The sequence below is a fragment of the Electrona antarctica genome (genome assembly GCF_951216825.1).
Source record: "Electrona antarctica genome assembly, chromosome: 23".
Taxonomy (NCBI): Eukaryota; Metazoa; Chordata; class Actinopteri; order Myctophiformes; family Myctophidae; genus Electrona; species Electrona antarctica.
In genome coordinates this window covers 38050457-38070123 of record NC_136804.1, presented here as the reverse complement: position 1 = coordinate 38070123, position 19667 = coordinate 38050457, and the positions used below count along the sequence as shown (strand labels likewise).

At 43.9% G+C, this 19667-nt stretch overlaps 1 protein-coding gene across 1 annotated transcript in view; it reads left to right on the top strand.

The window, feature by feature from the left end:
• Nucleotides 1-19667, top strand: part of syn3 (synapsin III) — a gene marked incomplete at its 3' end in the record, with an annotated part of 145805 nt that overhangs the window by 99922 nt on the left and 26216 nt on the right. The window lies entirely within an intron of this gene.

The following is a 19667-nucleotide window of genomic DNA, read 5'->3' as shown; positions in this document are numbered from 1 at the left end:
AGGGGAAAGGTCTGCGACCGAGGGGGGGAGAGAGAGAGAGAGTCCACACCATGACTCACTCAGCCATGGATCTCTGGACTGGAGTTTCAGCCAGGGACAAATTAGCCATTGGGCCAGTGGGGCCGTGGCCCAGGGGCCCTTGGCTCTCTGGGGCCCTTCAGCGAAATTGGACCGTGTGGTACTGGGGTTGACACCCTGAAAAGGGCTCCTGGGGCCCTTCATTGGCTGTTGATTTTGATCTCTGGACTGGAGTTTCAACCCATTTAAACCTGAGACCCAGTGTTGTTGTTTTTGGCAGCACATTTCTATTTTAGTCTTTGGAATGAAACTTTTTATAGTCACATTTCAGTCACCTGGAATGTTTAAGTCTAGTTTAAGTCGACAAAATATCATACGATTTTAGTCGACTAAATCTACAGTTGATTTAAGTCGACTAAAATGTGTTTTGGCGGGCCTTGATGCCGCTGTAATGACTGATTTTACACTTGCTGAGAATAGCTGATCTACAAGCTCACAACGCATCGGCTATTTTCAGCATGCAACCAAGTGTAAAATGACTTATACTGGATCTCTTGTCCACTAGTCCCTTCCTAACATTTTAGTCTAGTTTTTATTTGTTGACGAAATTGTCAATATATTTAGTCTTAGTTTTAGTCATCATGGCTTAGTTTTCTGAAAATATGTTTTCAGAACCCCCCCCCCCCCCCCCCAGAAGATATGAGTTATACGATAATATAAATATAATATATGATAAATATGAGCAAAGAAGAGTTAAAAACGTTCGCTGTGAAAGAATATATTGATTGATTGTTTATTTATTTGTCCAGCACACAATGTGCCCAATTAACCCTTCAGGTTGTGATTTGACACTTTAACCCATTTTGGCCTGATCTCGAAATTTAAAAAAATTCTTCTAAATCCTCCAGTTTTCTGAAATAAATATTTTCACGATTTTTCAAAAATAGCTAAAGCATAACAGGGGTTCCCGCCCAGAATGGGTTAATACAATTGAATTGAATTGAACCCTCATGGGTTTATAAGACACCATTTCACAATTGCATTTACATACTTCATTACATTACAACTCAGATTTATACAGAGTACTGTCTTCTAGATTTATACATGAGTCTTCTTTCCCAAGCTTGACAAATACAATCTGCCACAACAAAAGTCCCTTCATGCAGTACATTCAAAAATGTGTGCCACATTTTCACCATTTTCCAAAAATAGCACATCTAAGACTGACTCAGGATCTGTGGAGTTACAGTCAGTAATCCCTGTGTATGTTTACTGTACAATTGAGATAATTCCACACGCCCACATTCCTCTGTGGCGAGAAGATAAGATCACATATTTGGCAACAGAAGTTTGTCGGCCACAGAGGTGGCCGACCGACCCACACAAAACCTTATTTCTCTTCAGAAGCGTTGAGCAAATTTAGATTTTAGTTTCAGTCATAGTCTCTTGAATAGTTTTAGATTTAGTCACATTTCAGTCACCCGGAATGTTTTAGTTTAGTCTAGTTTTAGTCGACTAAATCTACAGTTAATTTAGTCGACTAAGATGTGTTTTGACGGGCTTTGATGCCGCCGAAATGACCCCGAAATGATCTACAAGCTCACATTGTGAGCTTGTAGATCTGCTATTTTCAGCATGCAACAAAGTGTAAAATGACTTATACTGGATCTCTTGTCCACTAGTCCCTTCCTAACATTTTAGTCTAGTTTGTATTTGTTGACGAAATTGTTTGTATATTTAGTCTTAGTTTTAGTCATCATAGCTTAGTTTTCATTTAGTTTCCATTGTGTTTTCGTCAGGTAGTCGACGAACATTTTTCGTCTTAGTTTTAGTCGACAAAATCAACACTGGTTCACGTTTCCCGTCCATACCTCGTTTTGAGCTCGCGTTGAGTTAAGACATCCGAAAAGGACATGTAAAAATGGCCTTGACCTGTGGTGCTGCTCACAATGGGACCCCCCCCCCCCCCCCCCCCGCACGCCTGCAATAAAACTTGATAAATGGTCAGAGATTTCCTTCACAGGCGAGCCAAGTGTGCAACCGCATCGCTCAGACTGTGGGTCCGCTACTCTAGTGTGCGTGCGTGCGCACGTGTGGTTAGAAACCCCCCCACAAAATGACTGTTTTCTTCGGCCATCAGACAAGGAGACACCACCAGGCCCGGCCGGAGGAATGAAAGGCAAAGAGGTTTCATGACAGCATGGAAATAAATGAGCTCTGAAGGATTCCATACGGCTGAGGGAATGAATGCCCTGTAATGGAGGGTCCAGTATATGCTGACCACGGTTTGGTTTGGTTTGGTTCGGGGTCAACGTAGAGGGGGCAGAAAACAGCCTGGTGGTCACGGTGGGTCATGTAACTCGCACGACCCCATATAGACTCCAATGCATTGGGTAACCTTCCAGTTGTCTCCATTCAATAGGAGTCTATGTAGAAGAGCCTCGTGGCCTGTGAAGTGAACAGTTCTCTCCATTCAATAGAAGTCTATGTAGAAGAGCCTCATGTGAAGTGAACAGTTCTCTCCATTCAATAGAAGTCTATGTAGAAGAGCCTCATGTGAAGTGAACAGTTCTCTCCATTCAATTGAAGTCTATGTAGAAGAGCCTCATGGCCTGTGAAGTGAACAGTTCTCTCCATTCAATTGAAGTCTATGTAGAAGAGCCTCATGGCCTGTGAAGTGAACAGTTCTCTCCATTCAATAGAAGTCTATGTAGAAGAGCCTCGTGGCCTGTGAAGTGAACAGTTCTCTCCATTCAATAGGAGTCTATGTAGAAGAGCCTCATGGCCTGTGAAGTGAACAGTTCTCTCCATTTAATAGGAGTCTATGTAGAAGAGCCTCATGGCCTGTGAAGTGAACAGTTCTCTCCATTCAATAGAAGTCTATGTAGAAGAGCCTCATGGCCTGTGAAGTGAACAGTTCTCTCCATTCAATAGAAGTCTATGTAGAAGAGCCTCGTGGCCTGTGAAGTGAACAGTTCTCTCCATTCAATAGGAGTCTATGTAGAAGAGCCTCATGTGAAGTGAACAGTTCTCTCCATTCAATAGGAGTCTATGTAGAAGAGCCTCATGTGAAGTGAACAGTTCTCTCCATTCAATAGAAGTCTATGTAGAAGAGCCTCATGGCCTGTGAAGTGAACAGTTCTCTCCATTCAATAGGAGTCTATGTAGAAGAGCCTCATGGCCTGTGAAGTGAACAGTTCTCTCCATTTAATAGGAGTCTATGTAGAAGAGCCTCATGGCCTGTGAAGTGAACAGTTCTCTCCATTCAATAGGAGTCTATGTAGAAGGGCCTCGTGGCCTGTGAAGTGAACAGTTCTCTCCATTCAATAGAAGTCTATGTAGAAGAGCCTCGTGGCCTGTGAAGTGAACAGTTCGCTCCATTCAATAGAAGTCTATGTAGAAGAGCCTCATGTGAAGTGAACAGTTCTCTCCATTCAATAGAAGTCTATGTAGAAGAGCCTCGTGGCCTGTGAAGTGAACAGTTCTCTCCATTCAATAGAAGTCTATGTAGAAGAGCCTTGTGGCCTGTGAAGTGAACAGTTCTCTCCATTCAATAGAAGTCTATGTAGAAGAGCCTTGTGGCCTGTGAAGTGAACGGAGTTGTCGTAACTGTCTATTACTCTGTGACCTCTGACCTGACACAGGCCAGTGAATCACTCACAGGTCGGAGGTCACGGTGCTGTGGGGGACCACCGGATGATGACATCACACGTTTGGCACGGAGTTGTGATGGGAATTCGGGGGCGTTGGTTGTGGGTGGGGAGATGGGGGGGGGGTGGATGGGGGGGCTGGGGGGGGGGGGGGGGGTGGGGGGGGGTTGGGGGGAGGGCAGGTCTTCAGCGAGAGATAAATTTAGCGATTCCATCATTATTACTGCTGGAATTACCCTGTTTGTGTGTTTATCTTTGGGTTTCCTCATCTGTTCTGTTATTGGATGATGAAGCATACCGAGCTACATTTGGGTGGGTTTCTTTTTGCGGTTGCTGCGTTTCCCACACACTGTCAACGTCCTGACAAAGGCTTTTATTAGACAGAACAGGAAATAAGGCTCTCTGGTCGGATTTAGTCCGAGGGAAGTCCTGGGGAATACCGGGAGGGGGGGGGGGGGGGGGGTCAGGAGCAAAGGGCCCTATTTTCGTCCATGCTAATTAAACCCCTTACAAGCTCACAATGCTTCGCGATAATGTGACGCATTGTGAGCTTGTAGATCTGCTATTTTCAAAGGATTGTTGTATACATTTGAGAACTATAGTCCCTCCCTAAAATGTTATTCAGGGTTTTAATGTGTTGATGAAATTGTCAAGAGTTTTAACCCATTTCGACTGAGACCGATTCTACAAAATGTCTTTTAAATCATGACAGTTTTCTGAAAAAACCTGTTTCTGTGTCAGTGGTTCTCAAATTATTTCATGTCAAGGACCCCCAGAAATTATATGTATTTGGCCGCCGACCCCCATCTGAAAATATGTTGTTCCAAGGACCCCCCAGAAGCAAAGATTTTAGTTTAAAACGTTTGTTCTGAAAGAATATATATTCAAAGATTTCCGCCACATTTTCACGATTTTTCAAAAATAGCAGACCTACAAGCTCGTAGCGCGGCACTCGATGTCGCGCTACGAGCTTGTAGATCTGCTATTTTTCAACAGCTAGAGTCTTAACCGGCTGCCTGCCGAACACGAGAACCTACTCTTTCTAACTGCTCCGCCAAACGCGAATTTCTCGTGTTCGAATTGTTTAATCGCTTTTTGATCGGTTTCGATGGCTAGCTGATGTTGTTACCGCAAACAATACTCTGAGACACAAAACACACAATGGCCGCGGCCATTTTGAAGATGCGCGCGCATCCACTTCCATTCTAAGCCCTGCGCTCCAAGCCCTGTATCTCAGAAACGACATTGAGGGGCAGTTTCTGGGCCAGACAAGCGTTTTCAATGGCCTGTAGCAGGCGCTGTGATACTCGCTGTCGGCTTTATCCACCATCGACGGAGAGAACAACAACCAGTGAAGACACCACACACAGCAGTTTGTCACAGGAACATGCTATTACGGATAAAGCCCTGGCAGTACGATCGAGGGATGAATTAATGCTAGCGGTAAATGGGTTAAAACACCAACAGGGGTTCCCGCCCGTTAAGTCATGGTGGTTTGTTTTCATTTAGTTTTCCTCGATGCAGAAGAAGGTAGTCGACGACGTCGTCAGTGTTTCAGCCAGACGGACGGAGGCCTCAACAGTGCTTTAGTTGTGTGTGAGTGAGACGTCATTCTGAGAGCTCTGGCTCGCTCTGCGCTCGTCTCGCCTCGCCTCGCCTGTCGGAACAGCTGGAAGTGGCAACACCCTGTGCCACTTCCAGCTGTTCCAAAACATTCTGCTCCTTGATGTTCCCCCCTCTCTCTCTCTCTCTCTCTCTCTCTCTCTCTCTCTCTCTCTCTCTCTCTCCCTCTCCTCGCTCGGCCCTCCCTCCGTACCCTGTGACTGTAATTGAAAACAGCAGTGGTGTGCTGACGGTTGGGTCGTACCAACGTTTGGGTCGTACCACCATGACATTTGGGTCGTACCACCGCATGTGGCCTGCCAAAAGGCAGCTTCCCTTCCTATAAACGCTGTCAGAAAAAGCCGCGAGACTCCAAAGATTTGCACACATTTTCAAGGTTTTTCAAAAATAGCAGATCTACAGCTAAAGTTTAAAATAATGGTTAGTAGTGGTTAAAAGCTATAAAGGCGACACAGACGCCTTCACCCTCAGCTCTAAATGGGTTAATTATTAGACACACACACACACACACACACACACACACACACACACACACACACACACTCACTCACTCACTCACTCACACACACACACACACACACACACACACACACACACACACACACACACACACACACACACACACACACACACACACACACACACACACACACACACACACAGGTGCCTAGTGGCACATTTCTGTGCCAGGCTGTGGGCTTTAGTTTGGAGTGCATAGATCAGCTCAGCGTTGAGAACTTACTCCAGTCACAATGGTTCCTGTGTGGCAATTATTAAATGAAATGAAATGATTACTATATTTACCCAGGGAATCTGGGCTAAGCTCAAGAACTTGTTTCCAGCCAAGCCCTGCTCATAGAACATTTCATGGTAGTGGACTAGTGGTTCAATGCCTTGTTCAAGGACACTTCAGCGGTGGTAATTTTAACGTGTCGGACCGCTGATTCGAACTGGCGACCTTCCGGTATCAAGACCGCTCCGCAATCCGTTCGGCCACCGCTGCCACTATTAAACCATCGCTTTTCCTCCTCTGGAGTTGACAGGAAATCACCTGTTCTGGAGTTGAATCAGGATTCAGCTTCATGCACCTGTTCAGCTCCTGGAAGGATTCAGCTTCATGCTCCTGTTCAGCTCCTGGAAGGATTCAGCTTCATGCTCCTGTTCAGCTCCTGGAAGGATTCAGCTTCATGCTCCTGTTCAGCTCCTGGAAGGATTCAGCTTCATGCTCCTGTTCAGCTCCTGGAAGGATTCAGCTTCATGCTCCTGTTCAGCTCCTGGAAGGATTCAGCTTCATGCTCCTGTTCAGCTCCTGGAAGGATTCAGCTTCATGCACCTGTTCAGCTCCTGGAAGGATTCAGCTTCATGCTCCTGTTCAGCTCCTGGAAGGATGTGGAAGGATTCAGCTTCATGCTCCTGTTCAGCTCCTGGAAGGATGTGGAAGGATTCAGCTTCATGCTCCTGTTCAGCTCCTGGAAGGATTCAGCTTCATGCACCTGTTCAGCTCCTGGAAGGATTCAGCTTCATGCACCTGTTCAGCTCCTGGAAGGATTCAGCTTCATGCTCATGTTCAGCTCCTGGAAGGATTCAGCTTCATGCTCCTGTTCAGCTCCTGGAAGGATTCAGCTTCATGCTCCTGTTCAGCTCCTGGAAGGATTCAGCTTCATGCACCTGTTCAGCTCCTGGAAGGATTCAGCTTCATGCTCCTGTTCAGCTCCTGGAAGGATTCAGCTTCATGCACCTGTTCAGCTCCTGGAAGGATTCAGCTTCATGCTCCTGTTCAGCTCCTGGAAGGATGTGGAAGGATTCAGCTTCATGCTCCTGTTCAGCTCCTGGAAGGATTCAGCTTCATGCACCTGTTCAGCTCCTGGAAGGATTCAGCTTCATGCACCTGTTCAGCTCCTGGAAGGATTCAGCTTCATGCTCCTGTTCAGCTCCTGGAAGGATGTGGAAGGATTCAGCTTCATGCTCCTGTTCAGCTCCTGGAAGGATTCAGCTTCATGCACCTGTTCAGCTCCTGGAAGGATTCAGCTTCATGCACCTGTTCAGCTCCTGGAAGGATTCAGCTTCATGCTCCTGTTCAGCTCCTGGAAGGATTCAGCTTCATGCTCCTGTTCAGCTCCTGGAAGGATTCAGCTTCATGCTCCTGTTCAGCTCCTGGAAGGATTCAGCTTCATGCACCTGTTCAGCTCCTGGAAGGATTCAGCTTCATGCACCTGTTCAGCTCCTGGAAGGATTCAGCTTCATGCTCCTGTTCAGCTCCTGGAAGGATGTGGAAGGATTCAGCTTCATGCTCCTGTTCAGCTCCTGGAAGGATTCAGCTTCATGCACCTGTTCAGCTCCTGGAAGGATTCAGCTTCATGCACCTGTTCAGCTCCTGGAAGGATTCAGCTTCATGCTCCTGTTCAGCTCCTGGAAGGATTCAGCTTCATGCACCTGTTCAGCTCCTGGAAGGATTCAGCTTCATGCACCTGTTCAGCTCCTGGAAGGATTCAGCTTCATGCTCCTGTTCAGCTCCTGGAAGGATTCAGCTTCATGCACCTGTTCAGCTCCTGGAAGGATTCAGCTTCATGCACCTGTTCAGCTCCTGGAAGGATGTGGAAGGATTCAGCTTCATGCACCTGTTCAGCTCCTGGAAGGATTCAGCTTCATGCACCTGTTCAGCTCCTGGAAGGATTCAGCTTCATGCTCCTGTTCAGCTCCTGGAAGGATGTGTGACTCTTTCTGATACAGAGACGGTCACGGCAGTAAGACTAACCGCTCAGGAGAGGAGAAAAACTTGTTTTTGTTTTTTTTCCAGAATGAGTTAATAGCACAGGCAGACATAAACATGTAGCTAGGTGTGATGTTAGAGTCCACAGAAGACATGTATATATGAAATAAATGCTTAAACATGTAGCTAGGTGTAATGTTAGAGACCACAGAAGACATGTAAATATGAAATAAATGCTTAAACATGTAGCTAGGTGTAATGTTAGAGTCCACAGAAGACATGTAAATATGAAATAAATGCTTAAACATGTAGCTAGGTGTAATGTTAGAGACCACAGAAGACATGTAAATATGAAATAAATGCTTAAACATGTAGCTAGGCGTAATGTTAGAGTCCACAGAAGACATGTAAATATGAAATAAATGCTTAAACATGTAGCTAGGTGTAATGTTAGAGACCACAGAAGACATGTAAATATGAAATAAATGTTTAAACGTTACACCTATAGGTGTAACGTTAGAGTCCACAGAAGACATGTAAATATGAAATAAATGCTTAAACATGTAGCTAGGTGTAATGTTAGAGACCACAGAAGACATGTAAATATGAAATACATGCGTAAACATGTAGCTAGGTGTAATGTTAGAGACCACAGAAGACATGTAAATATGAAATAAATGCTTAAACATGTAGCTAGGTGTAATGTTAGAGTCCACAGAAGACATGTAAATATGAAATAAATGCTTAAACATGTAGCTAGGTGTAATGTTAGAGACCACAGAAGACATGTAAATATGAAATAAATGCTTAAACATGTAGCTAGGCGTAATGTTAGAGTCCACAGAAGACATGTAAATATGAAATAAATGCTTAAACATGTAGCTAGGTGTAATGTTAGAGACCACAGAAGACATGTAAATATGAAATAAATGTTTAAACGTTACACCTATAGGTGTAACGTTAGAGTCCACAGAAGACATGTAAATATGAAATAAATGCTTAAACATGTAGCTAGGTGTAATGTTAGAGACCACAGAAGACATGTAAATATGAAATACATGCGTAAACATGTAGCTAGGTGTAATGTTAGAGACCACAGAAGACATGTAAATATGAAATAAATGCTTAAACATGTAGCTAGGTGTAATGTTAGAGACCACAGAAGACATGTAAATATGAAATACATGCTTAAACATGTAGCTATAGGTGTAATGTTAGAGACCACAGAATACATGTAAATATGAAATAAATGCTTAAACATATAGCTAGGTGTAATGTTAGAGACCACAGAAGACATGTAAATATGAAATACATGCTTAAACATGTAGCTAGGTGTAATGTTAGAGACCACAGAAGTGAATCTTTTTCAAGCCTGGTTTCTCAACTCGCTGTTTCTCTGCAAGACATTACTCTATAAGACATATCTCCAAAACTGGTGGGTCAAACTGAACAACCAATATGTCAATTTGAAGCTATGATTCCCTGCTTTCACATGACATGAAAAAAATCAATCAATAACTTAGCCTTGGTCAGAAGCGGTCACATATTTTGCTCCCACCATAACCTCAACGTGTTATAAAGCCATTAGACTTTGGCCGTGTCGTGACGGCCCCTGTGGATTTGGCTTTTACAACATATTAGTTTAGTACCCCAGATGTACTAATGCCTGGTATTAGTACACATTCGTACCCCAGAGAGACTGGTGGTGCCTTTAAGGCCTTGGTGGTGATGGTACGCTCTGGGTTACATCACTGTGGGAACCAACGGTGCCTGGGATTTTCCACTCCGCTTAGCACTGTTGTTACATTACTACGTTTAATCCATTTTGGGCGGGAACTCTTGGTGTTTTAAAGCATTATGTTATACTTTAGCTATTGAAAAATAGCAGATCTACAAGCTCATAGCGCGCCACCGAGTGCCGCGCTAGAGTTAGGATCCCTGGAACAACATATTTTCAGATGGGGGTCGGCGGCCAAATAGATATCATTCTGGGCGTCCTTGACATGAAAAAGGTTGAGCACCCACTGACACATAGAGACATATAGGGTTTTTCAGTAAACTGTTAGGATTTAGACGCCTTTTTTTAATCGACCTCAGTCCAAAATGGGTTAATGTAAAGCTATTGCTATTGCATTGACACAATAATCTAGGTAGGCAGTGGCGTGCACAGATAGACACTAGGGGGTGCTAGAGCACCCCCTGCCCTTTTGGCAATGTGCCCTTTTGAAAAAAAAAAAAAAACGTTTTCTTTTCTTTTTCTTTAAAAAAAATAGCAGACCTACAAGCTCGTAGCGCGCCACTCGGTGGCGCGCTATGAGCTTGTAGATCTGCTATTTTTCAATAGCTAAAGCATAACATAATGCTAACACCAAAAGGGGTTCCCGCCCAAAATGGGTTAAGGCAACCGGCCGGTTCCACGCGCTGCACAAGGTGCCCTTTTTTAACTTGAGCACCTGCCCCTCTAAATGTCTGTGCACGCCACTGTAGGTAGGTAGTTACTGTTTTCGCTATATTACGGTTGAATGAGATTTAAATTAAGCCCAAAACATACATTCATTTGTTAACATACTGTGTGACGGTGCAGTTCACTCACAGACGCTTTGTTCACGTCTGAATGTATAGAGGAGATTAGATTTGATTTAGTTAACTATTAAAACATGATGGAGGAGATTAGATTTGATTTAGTTAACTATTAAAACATGATAGAGGAGATTAGATTTGATTTAGTTAACTATTAAAACATGATGGAGGAGATTAGATTTGATTTAGTTAACTATTAAAACATGATGGAGGAGATTAGATTTGATTTAGTTAACTATTAAAACATGATGGAGGAGATTAGATTTGATTTAGTTAACTATTAAAACATGATAGAGGAGATTAGATTTGATTTAGTTAACTATTAAAACATGATAAGAGGAGATTAGATTTGATTTAGTTAACTATTAAAACATGATAGAGGAGATTAGATTTGATTTAGTTAACTATTAAAACATGATAGAGGAGATTAGATTTGATTTAGTTAACTATTAAAACATGATAGAGGAGATTAGATTTGATTTAGTTAACTATTAAAACATGATGGAGGAGATTAGATTTGATTTAGTTAACTATTAAAACATGATGGAGGAGATTAGATTTGATTTAGTTAACTATTAAAACATGATGGAGGAGATTAGATTTGATTTAGTTAACTATTAAAACATGATAGAGGAGATTAGATTTGATTTAGTTAACTATTAAAACATGATGGAGGAGATTAGATTTGATTTAGTTAACTATTAAAACATGATGGAGGAGATTAGATTTGATTTAGTTAACTATTAAAACATGATAGAGGAGATTAGATTTGATTTAGTTAACTATTAAAACATGATGGAGGAGATTAGATTTGATTTAGTTAACTATTAAAACATGATAGAGGAGATTAGATTTTATTTAGTTAACTATTAAAACACGATAGAGGAGATTAGATTTGATTTAGTTAACTATTAAAACATGAGGAGATTAGATTTGATTTAGTTAACTATTAAAACATGAGGAGATTAGATTTGATTTAGTTAACTATTAAAACATGATAGAGGAGATTAGATTTGATTTAGTTTAGTTTACTATTAAAACATGAGGAGATTAGATTTGATTTAGTTAACTATTAAAACATGATAGAGGAGATTAGATTTGATTTAGTTTAGTTTACTATTAAAACAGCCTATAAGCCAATAATGCTGCTGCTCTGACAAAACTCAGTCTAATCACTAATCGGCACAACTGATGATATTTCTAACGTGATTAATCCGTTCTCAAATCTTCTATAACGGCTAGCTGTGATGTCATGCTCATTTCAGCACGGCTGGAGAGCCTGTTTCAACTAATTGCTTATTGGTCAGAAGAACTACTGTACATGTAGTAATATAAACATTTCATTACACTTTAGTCTTTTTATCCTCTTTTTTTTGGGGTGACCCCTCTGTGTCCCAGCAGAGAGGGGCTCAACTACCACCAGAGGTACAAGTACCAGTGTTTGGGAACCTCTGGTCTACGACACTGTGCCGTGAGCTTGTAGATCAGCTGTAAATCATTTTGCCGTTTATGAAACAGGGCTTACGGTGGTTCCGTGGTTAGCGCCTCTAACATATTACTCATGTTTGTTTGTCTCTTTCTGTGGTTGTAGTGACAAAGTGTTCTGACCAACATCGCTGTGTGCTCTATCCACTGGCACGCACGCACGCACGCACGCACGCACGCACGCACAACACACGTCACCCTCGCCCATGCTCACACTTTTCCGAGACCTAATACTGGAAACTGGGAAGAAAAACTCTCTCTTTCCCCTTTTTAGAGAGTTTAGACAGACAGGAATGTGGCACGGCATTGATCGTTTTCACAGGAGACCGCGCCCGCCTAGTCTGTCTGTCTGTCTGTCTGTCTGTCTGTCTGTCTGTCTGTCTGTCTGTCTGTCTGTCTGTCTGCAAACACAAACTTTGTCCTATAACACAAACACTAAATCCCTCTGATTGACAAAATGAACAAATGCACAATTTTGAGAGTCTGTGTAAACACAAACATCGAAGACGATCGAAGGTGAGGACGCAAATTCTGATTGGCTGGAATGAGATGATGCATGATGATGATGTACGATGATAAGAGCGCCCCTCACTTCACAGTCACGGGTGTTTTCAAATCTGGATGTAGGTGTAAAGCTACTAAGTACATTTACTTAAGTCTATAATTGCGGCTAGCTGTTAGCAGCCAGCATATGCGTTTGGTATTAGCATTATGTTATGCTTTAGCTATTGAAAAATAGCAGATCTACAAGCTCATAGCGCTGCACCGAGTGGCACGCTATGAACTTGTAGGTCTGCTATTTTTGAAAAATCGAACGACGACTGACATAGAAACATAGCTTTTTCAGAAAACTGTCAGGATTTAGAATCTGATCTCAGGTCAAAATGGGTTAAAAGACAGAGTTTGCCCCCCCGACCCATGTATTAGGGCCATAGAAGCTAAAAGCAGAACCAAGTTCAGAGTTGACCTTGAATTTTGGGAAACCACTTGACCGGGTGTGGTCTAGGGTGTGGTTTAGGGTGTGGTTCTCAGGGCTCAGAGAGTTTAAGCCCTTCTTTTATTATCAGGGTTCCAGTAAAAAAAAAGCGACAACGTTTCGATGTTTCAGTCACATCTTCATCGGGTCAGGCGACGTTAATTCAATGTTCAATTTAACTCTGAGAGTGTACGAATAAAACCAAATGGACCCGTTGTTATAGGGTCCATTTGCACGACCACCACAGAGACGTTAAGACTGAAATAGCTTTGCTTTAGTGAAATCTGGACATGTACTTAACGTTGGGGGGGCAAGACTCTAAAGCCGGTCTGTGTTTACGTTGAGAGGAATGAACCAAAGGGAATCATATTATCGCCTCAACGATCTGAAACGACAACCAGCTGTACGTGAGGTCATGACCTCTATGCTCAGAGCAAACTGAAATGCACTCTTGTTATTTCAGGTGAAAGATTATTGTTTTAGTAAAGACAGGGTGCTGGTAAGTGATGTTCTTTGGTTAAAATGTTGTGTCAAGAAGCTCTACGTGTATATATTCTGATAGTAACAGGATAGTCTCCATGTCTCTCCATCTCTTATTATGTTATACTTTCGTTTTTTGAAAAATAGCAGATCTACAAGCTCGTAGCGCGGCACCGAGTGCCGCGCTACGAGCTTGTAGATCTGCTATTTTTGAAAAATCGTGAAAATGTGGCGCAAATCTTTGAATATATATTCTTTATATTGGAACAACATATTTTCAGATGGGGGTCGGCGGCCAAATACAGATCATTCTGGGGGTCCTTCACATGAAATAGTTTGAGAACCACTGACGTAGAAACATAGGGTTTTTCAGAAAACTGTCAGGATTTAGAAGACATTTTGTAGAATCGTCCTCAGGTCTTAATGGGTTAACCAGAACAATGCATGTTTCAGGTCGGGATACCAATTTGATCCAATCATCAGGATAGAGATCTCAAACAGGACACAGACTATTATAAACATGTGAAACTGTAATCATTGATGACACAGAGATTAATGAGCAGATACAAATGTAAACTGGAACACTGTAAAAAGTGAAGTCGATGAATGGGTACTCTCTCCCGAACGTGCCCCCTCAAAAAATAATCAAAGAAATTCCCTAAATTAGAAAACGGAATGTTTAAGAAGTAGAGATAAAATAGCAGTCACAAGTTCACCCTGAACACACACGACTCTGGGCCGTTCAAATTCCGTATATGAATAGTTTATATTAGTAAGGGCATTTTATCAGGTATTTGACCAATCTGGGAACTAAATCGTTACCAAGAAATTTCTTCACCAATGTGTTTCTAAAGGTGTCTAATAACATGTACTAAAAGTTTGAAATTCAACTCCTGTGGGAAAATTGAGTTATTAGCATAATATGTGACCATACCCATAACATCCTATATAAGGCAACAAAGTCCAAATTTCATCATTCTTTAAGTAGCATGTGACATATGAAACTAGGGTGATTTCATGATTCTGAATCCATTCCAAGCATTAGTTTTGCACAAAAAAACACTCCTTGGGCTAAATTAGGCCATATCCAGTTGACCAAAATGTGCTGACCTCATCACGTTTGTGTGGCCGTTTTCCTCCCAAGGAGTGTTTTTTGTGCAAAACTAATGCTTGGAATGGATTCAGAATCATGAAATCACCCTAGTTTCATATGTCAAATGCTACTTAAAGAATGATGAAATTTGGACTTTTTTGCCTTATATAGGATGTTATGGGTATGGTCACATATTATGCTAATAACTAAATTTTCCCACGGGAGTTGAATTTCAAACTTTTAGTACATGTTATTAGACACCTTTAGAAACACATTGGTGAAGACATTTCTTGGTAACGATTTAGTTCCCAGATTTTCATAGATTTCTCTTACTATATGTATAGTTTCATTATATAGATATTCCATTGTTACGCTCTTAGCTTATGCATGTTTCATGATAACTACTTTTCATGATAACTACTTTTTATGTATGTGATGTATTGCCAAATGCCTGCTAAATGCCTAAATTGTATCATGGATGGTAAATGGTGCATTTATATAGCACATTTATCCAAGGCGCTTTACATAGATTGTGCATTACATTCACCCATTCACACACACACACACACATTCACACACCTTTACATAGATTGTGCATTACATTCACCCATTCACACACACACACACACACACACACACACACACACACATTCACACACCTTTACATAGTTTGTGCATTACATTCACCCATTCACACACACATTCACACACCTTTACATAGATTGTGCATTACATTCACCCATTCACACACACATTCACACACCTTTACATAGATTGTGCATTACATTCACCCATTCTCACACACACATTCACACACCTTTACATAGTTTGTGCATTACATTCACCCATTCACACACACACATTCACACACCTTTACATAGTTTGTGCATTACATTCACCCATTCACACACACACATTCACACACCTTTACATAGTTTGTGCATTACATTCACCCATTCACACACACACATTCACACACCTTTACATAGTTTGTGCATTACATTCATCCATTCACACACACACACATTCACACACCGATGGCGGCGGAAACCATGCAAGGCACCAACCTGCACATCGGGAGCAATCAGGGGTTCAAAGTCTTGCTCAAGGACACTTCGACACTAACTCTTAGTCTAGTAGCCAGAATGTGAACCCGGACATGCTAAAAACGGCCATTGCCGTCATCACAAATGTGATGATGTCAGCACAATTGGGCATGGCCCAATTTGGCATGGCCGTTTTTAGCCCAATGAGTGTTTTTTTTGCAAAACTAATGCTTGGAATGGATTCAGCATCATGAAAACCCCCTAGTTTGACATGTCACATGCTACATAACATAAAGCATGAATATTGAATATTTTGCCTTCTATAGGTTGTTAATGGTATGGTCACATATTATGCCAATTATGAAAATTGCTCAACATATGCAAGTTAGCATCCGGCAGTCTCTACATGCTGGGGACCCATACTCAACATTTTTAACATAAAACGTTGGTGTACTCAACATGTCCGGGTTCACAATGGGGCTCTATGGGCTGGCTACTCCACTATCTGGGGGAGCCCACAGGGATCGAACCAGGAGGCGGGAACCCTCACGGCTCTCATCGGCCACACTAACCCCTGAGCCACAGTTGCCCCGTCTCCATCTTGGGGACATTTTGGGACTCCATACATGGTATATGACAGGCAGTGTACTGAGTGTTTTGACCCAGTGTCTACTGTCTGACCTGATCGGCTGTCTGGCTGGCGGGCGCGTTTACAGTAAATGAAGGCGTATGTTCTGCGTTTGTGTGTGTGTTTTTCTTAATGACTTTACCATAATACAGACACTTTGTTTTTCCTCCAGATGTACGTAAGGCCTACTACTGTATGCTGGGAACCAGAAACCCTTAACCCATTTTGGGCGGGAACCCCTTTTGGTGTTTCAAACATTATGTTATAATTTAGCTATTGAAAAATAGCAGATCTACAAGCTCATGGCGCGCCACGAGCTTGTAGGTCTGCTATTTTTGAAAAAAATATTTCAGAAAACTGGAGGATTTAGAAGATTTTTTTTAAGTTTTGAGGTCAGGCCTCAATGGGATAATGTTGCTCTGTGATGGTAAGCCGTGACCAAAAACTGAAACGCCTGAGGTTTGAATCCAAACCTTAACGCATCGTCTGAGCGCTTACGGGTACGACCGACCGACCGACCGACCGACCGGCTGTCGAGGGTATTTTTATGCACGGAAACTTTTTGTTTTGTTGAACGAAAAAAAAGAAGAATATCAATCACTCTTAACGCAAAAGTCTAGTCCCATAAAATATAGCCTCTCCCTCGTCTGAAGGAACAGTTCCACTGTTGTTGTTTTTAGCAGAACATTTCTATTTTAGTTTTAGTCATAGTCTTTGGAATGAAACTTAATTTAGTTTTAGTCACATTTTAAGTCACCTGGAATGTTTTAGTGTTAGTGTAGTTTTAGTCAACTAAATGTCATAAGATTTTAGCCGACCAAATCTACAGTTGATTTAGTCAACTAAAATGTATTTTGGCGGGCCTTGATGCCATCGTAATGGCTGATTTTACACTTGCTGAAAATAGCAGATCTACAAGCTCACAACGCGTCGCGTCCAGGTACCTAGGAACCCCCTCAAGGACCACTGGTGGTCCCACAGCACTGCTCTATAGCTGGGGACCCCCTGGAACCCCCTCAAGGACCACTGGTGGTCCCCGGACCACTGCTCTAGCTGGGGACCCCCTGGAACCCCCTCAAGGACCACTGGTGGTCCCCGGACCACTGCTTTAGCTGGGGACCACCTGGAAACCCCTCAAGGACCACTGGTGGTCCCCGGACCACTGCTCTATAGCTGGGGACCCCCTGGAACCCCCTCAAGGACCACTGGTGGTCCCACAGCACTGCTCTATAGCTGGGGACCCCCTGGAACCCCCTCAAGGACCACTGGTGGTCCCACAGCACTGCTCTATAGCTGGGGACCCCCTGGAACCTCCTCAAGGACCACTGGTGTTCCCCGGACCACTGCTTTAGCTGGGGACCCCCTGGAACCCCCTCAAGGACCACTGGTGGTCCCCGGACCACTGCTTTAGCTGGGGACCCCCTGGAACCCCCTCAAGGACCACTGGTGGTCCCACAGCACTGCTCTATAGCTGGGGACCCCCTGGAACCCCCTCAAGGACCACTGGTGGTCCCACACCAATGCTCTATAGCTGGGGACCACCTGGACCCCCCTCAAGGACCACTGGTGGTCCCACACCAATGCTCTATAGCTGGGGACCACCTGGACCCCCCTCAAGGACCACTGGTGGTCCCACAGCACTGCTCTATAGCTGGGGACCCCCTGGGACCCCCTCAAGGACCACTGGTGGTCCCACACCAATGCTCTATAGCTGGGGACCACCTGGAACCCCCTCAAGGACCACTGGTGGTCCCACACCAATGCTCTATAGCTGGGGACCACCTGGGACCCCCTCAAGGACCACTGGTGGTCCCACACCACTGCTCTATATCTGGGGACCCCCTCAAGGACCACTGGTGGTCCCACACCAATGCTCTATAGCTGGGGACCACCTGGGACCCCCTGAAGGACCACTGGTGGTCCCGGACCACTGCTCTAGCTGGGGACCCCCTGGAACCCCCTCAAGGACCACTGGTGGTCCCCGGACCACTGCTCTAGCTGGGGACCGTGTGGAACCCCCTCAAGGACCACTGGTGGTCCCACACCAATGCTCTATAGCTGGGGACCACCTGGAACCCCCTCAAGGACCCCTGGTGGTCCCACACCAATGCTCTATAGCTGGGGACCACCTGGAACCCCCTCAAGGACCCCTGGTGGTCCCACACCAATGCTCTATAGCTGGGGACCACCTGGAACCCCCTCAAGGACCCCTGGTGGTCCCCAGACAACTGCTCCAGATGCATCAGGCCTTAGGAACGAGTGTGGAGGATGTGGTCTCTCTCTCTCTCTGGGCGTGCGAGCTGGCGTTGCCATGCTGGTGAGAATGATGTCTGGAATTAAACGTGTCCAGACAGAGTACACCCCCCCCCCCCCCCCCTCCTTCTCACAGACAGACAGACAGGGTACACAGACCAGCCCTATCCTCACCCCCCCTTCCTTCTCACAGACAGGCAGACAGACAGACAGGCAGACAGACAGGCAGGCTGTGTTCCCGTACGAGACCGTCTGCCCCTCTGTGTTCTCACTCTCTCACACACACACACACACACACACACACACACACACACACAAACGCGCGCGCTACATTTGGGGATCTTTGTACTGGTCAAAGTCACACACACATACTGGACGCTGAGTCATAGTGGTGTCTCTTACTGCAGAGGTTCCCAAAGCCTAGGGGTCCTTGAGGGAGTTCCAGCGGTCCTTGAGGGAGTTCCAGGGGTCCTTGAGGGAGTTCCAGGGGGTGCCCAGCTAAATGATAGTTTGGAACCAAATGGACCCTCGTGGCCCGTGGGTCTGTAACTCTGAGAGTGGAGCACGGTGCCATATACCCTGGCACGGTGCCCTACCTGGCAGTGCCACCTTGTTACTGTTTGTGTTTCTGCAGTACATCCTAACAGTTTCATACCTCTGTTAGGATTTTGTCCGTGAACTTAACACACGTTGCAATACGTTGGTTAGACATGCTAGCGGCCTAACGGTCCGACAGGCATTCGTTTCGACAACAGACTTTTTATTTTCTCCCTGGAAATAAAAACGTCTGTGTTTCCGAGGCTAGTAATGTAGCAACAACGGTCATCTCAGTTTGTTTACTGCTTTCTACAGTATGTTGTCATCTGACGTTTATCAGATTCTGTTGTCATCTGACGTTTATCAGATTCTGTTGTCATCTGACGTCTATCAGATTCTGTTGTCATCTGACGTCTATCAGATCCTGTTGTCATCTGACGTCTATCAGATTCTGTTGTCATCTGACGTCTATCAGATCCTGTTGTCATCTGACGTCTATCAGATCCTGTTGTCATCTGACGTCTATCAGATCCTGTTGTCATCTGACGTCTATCAGATCCTGTTGTCATCTGACGTCTATCAGATTTG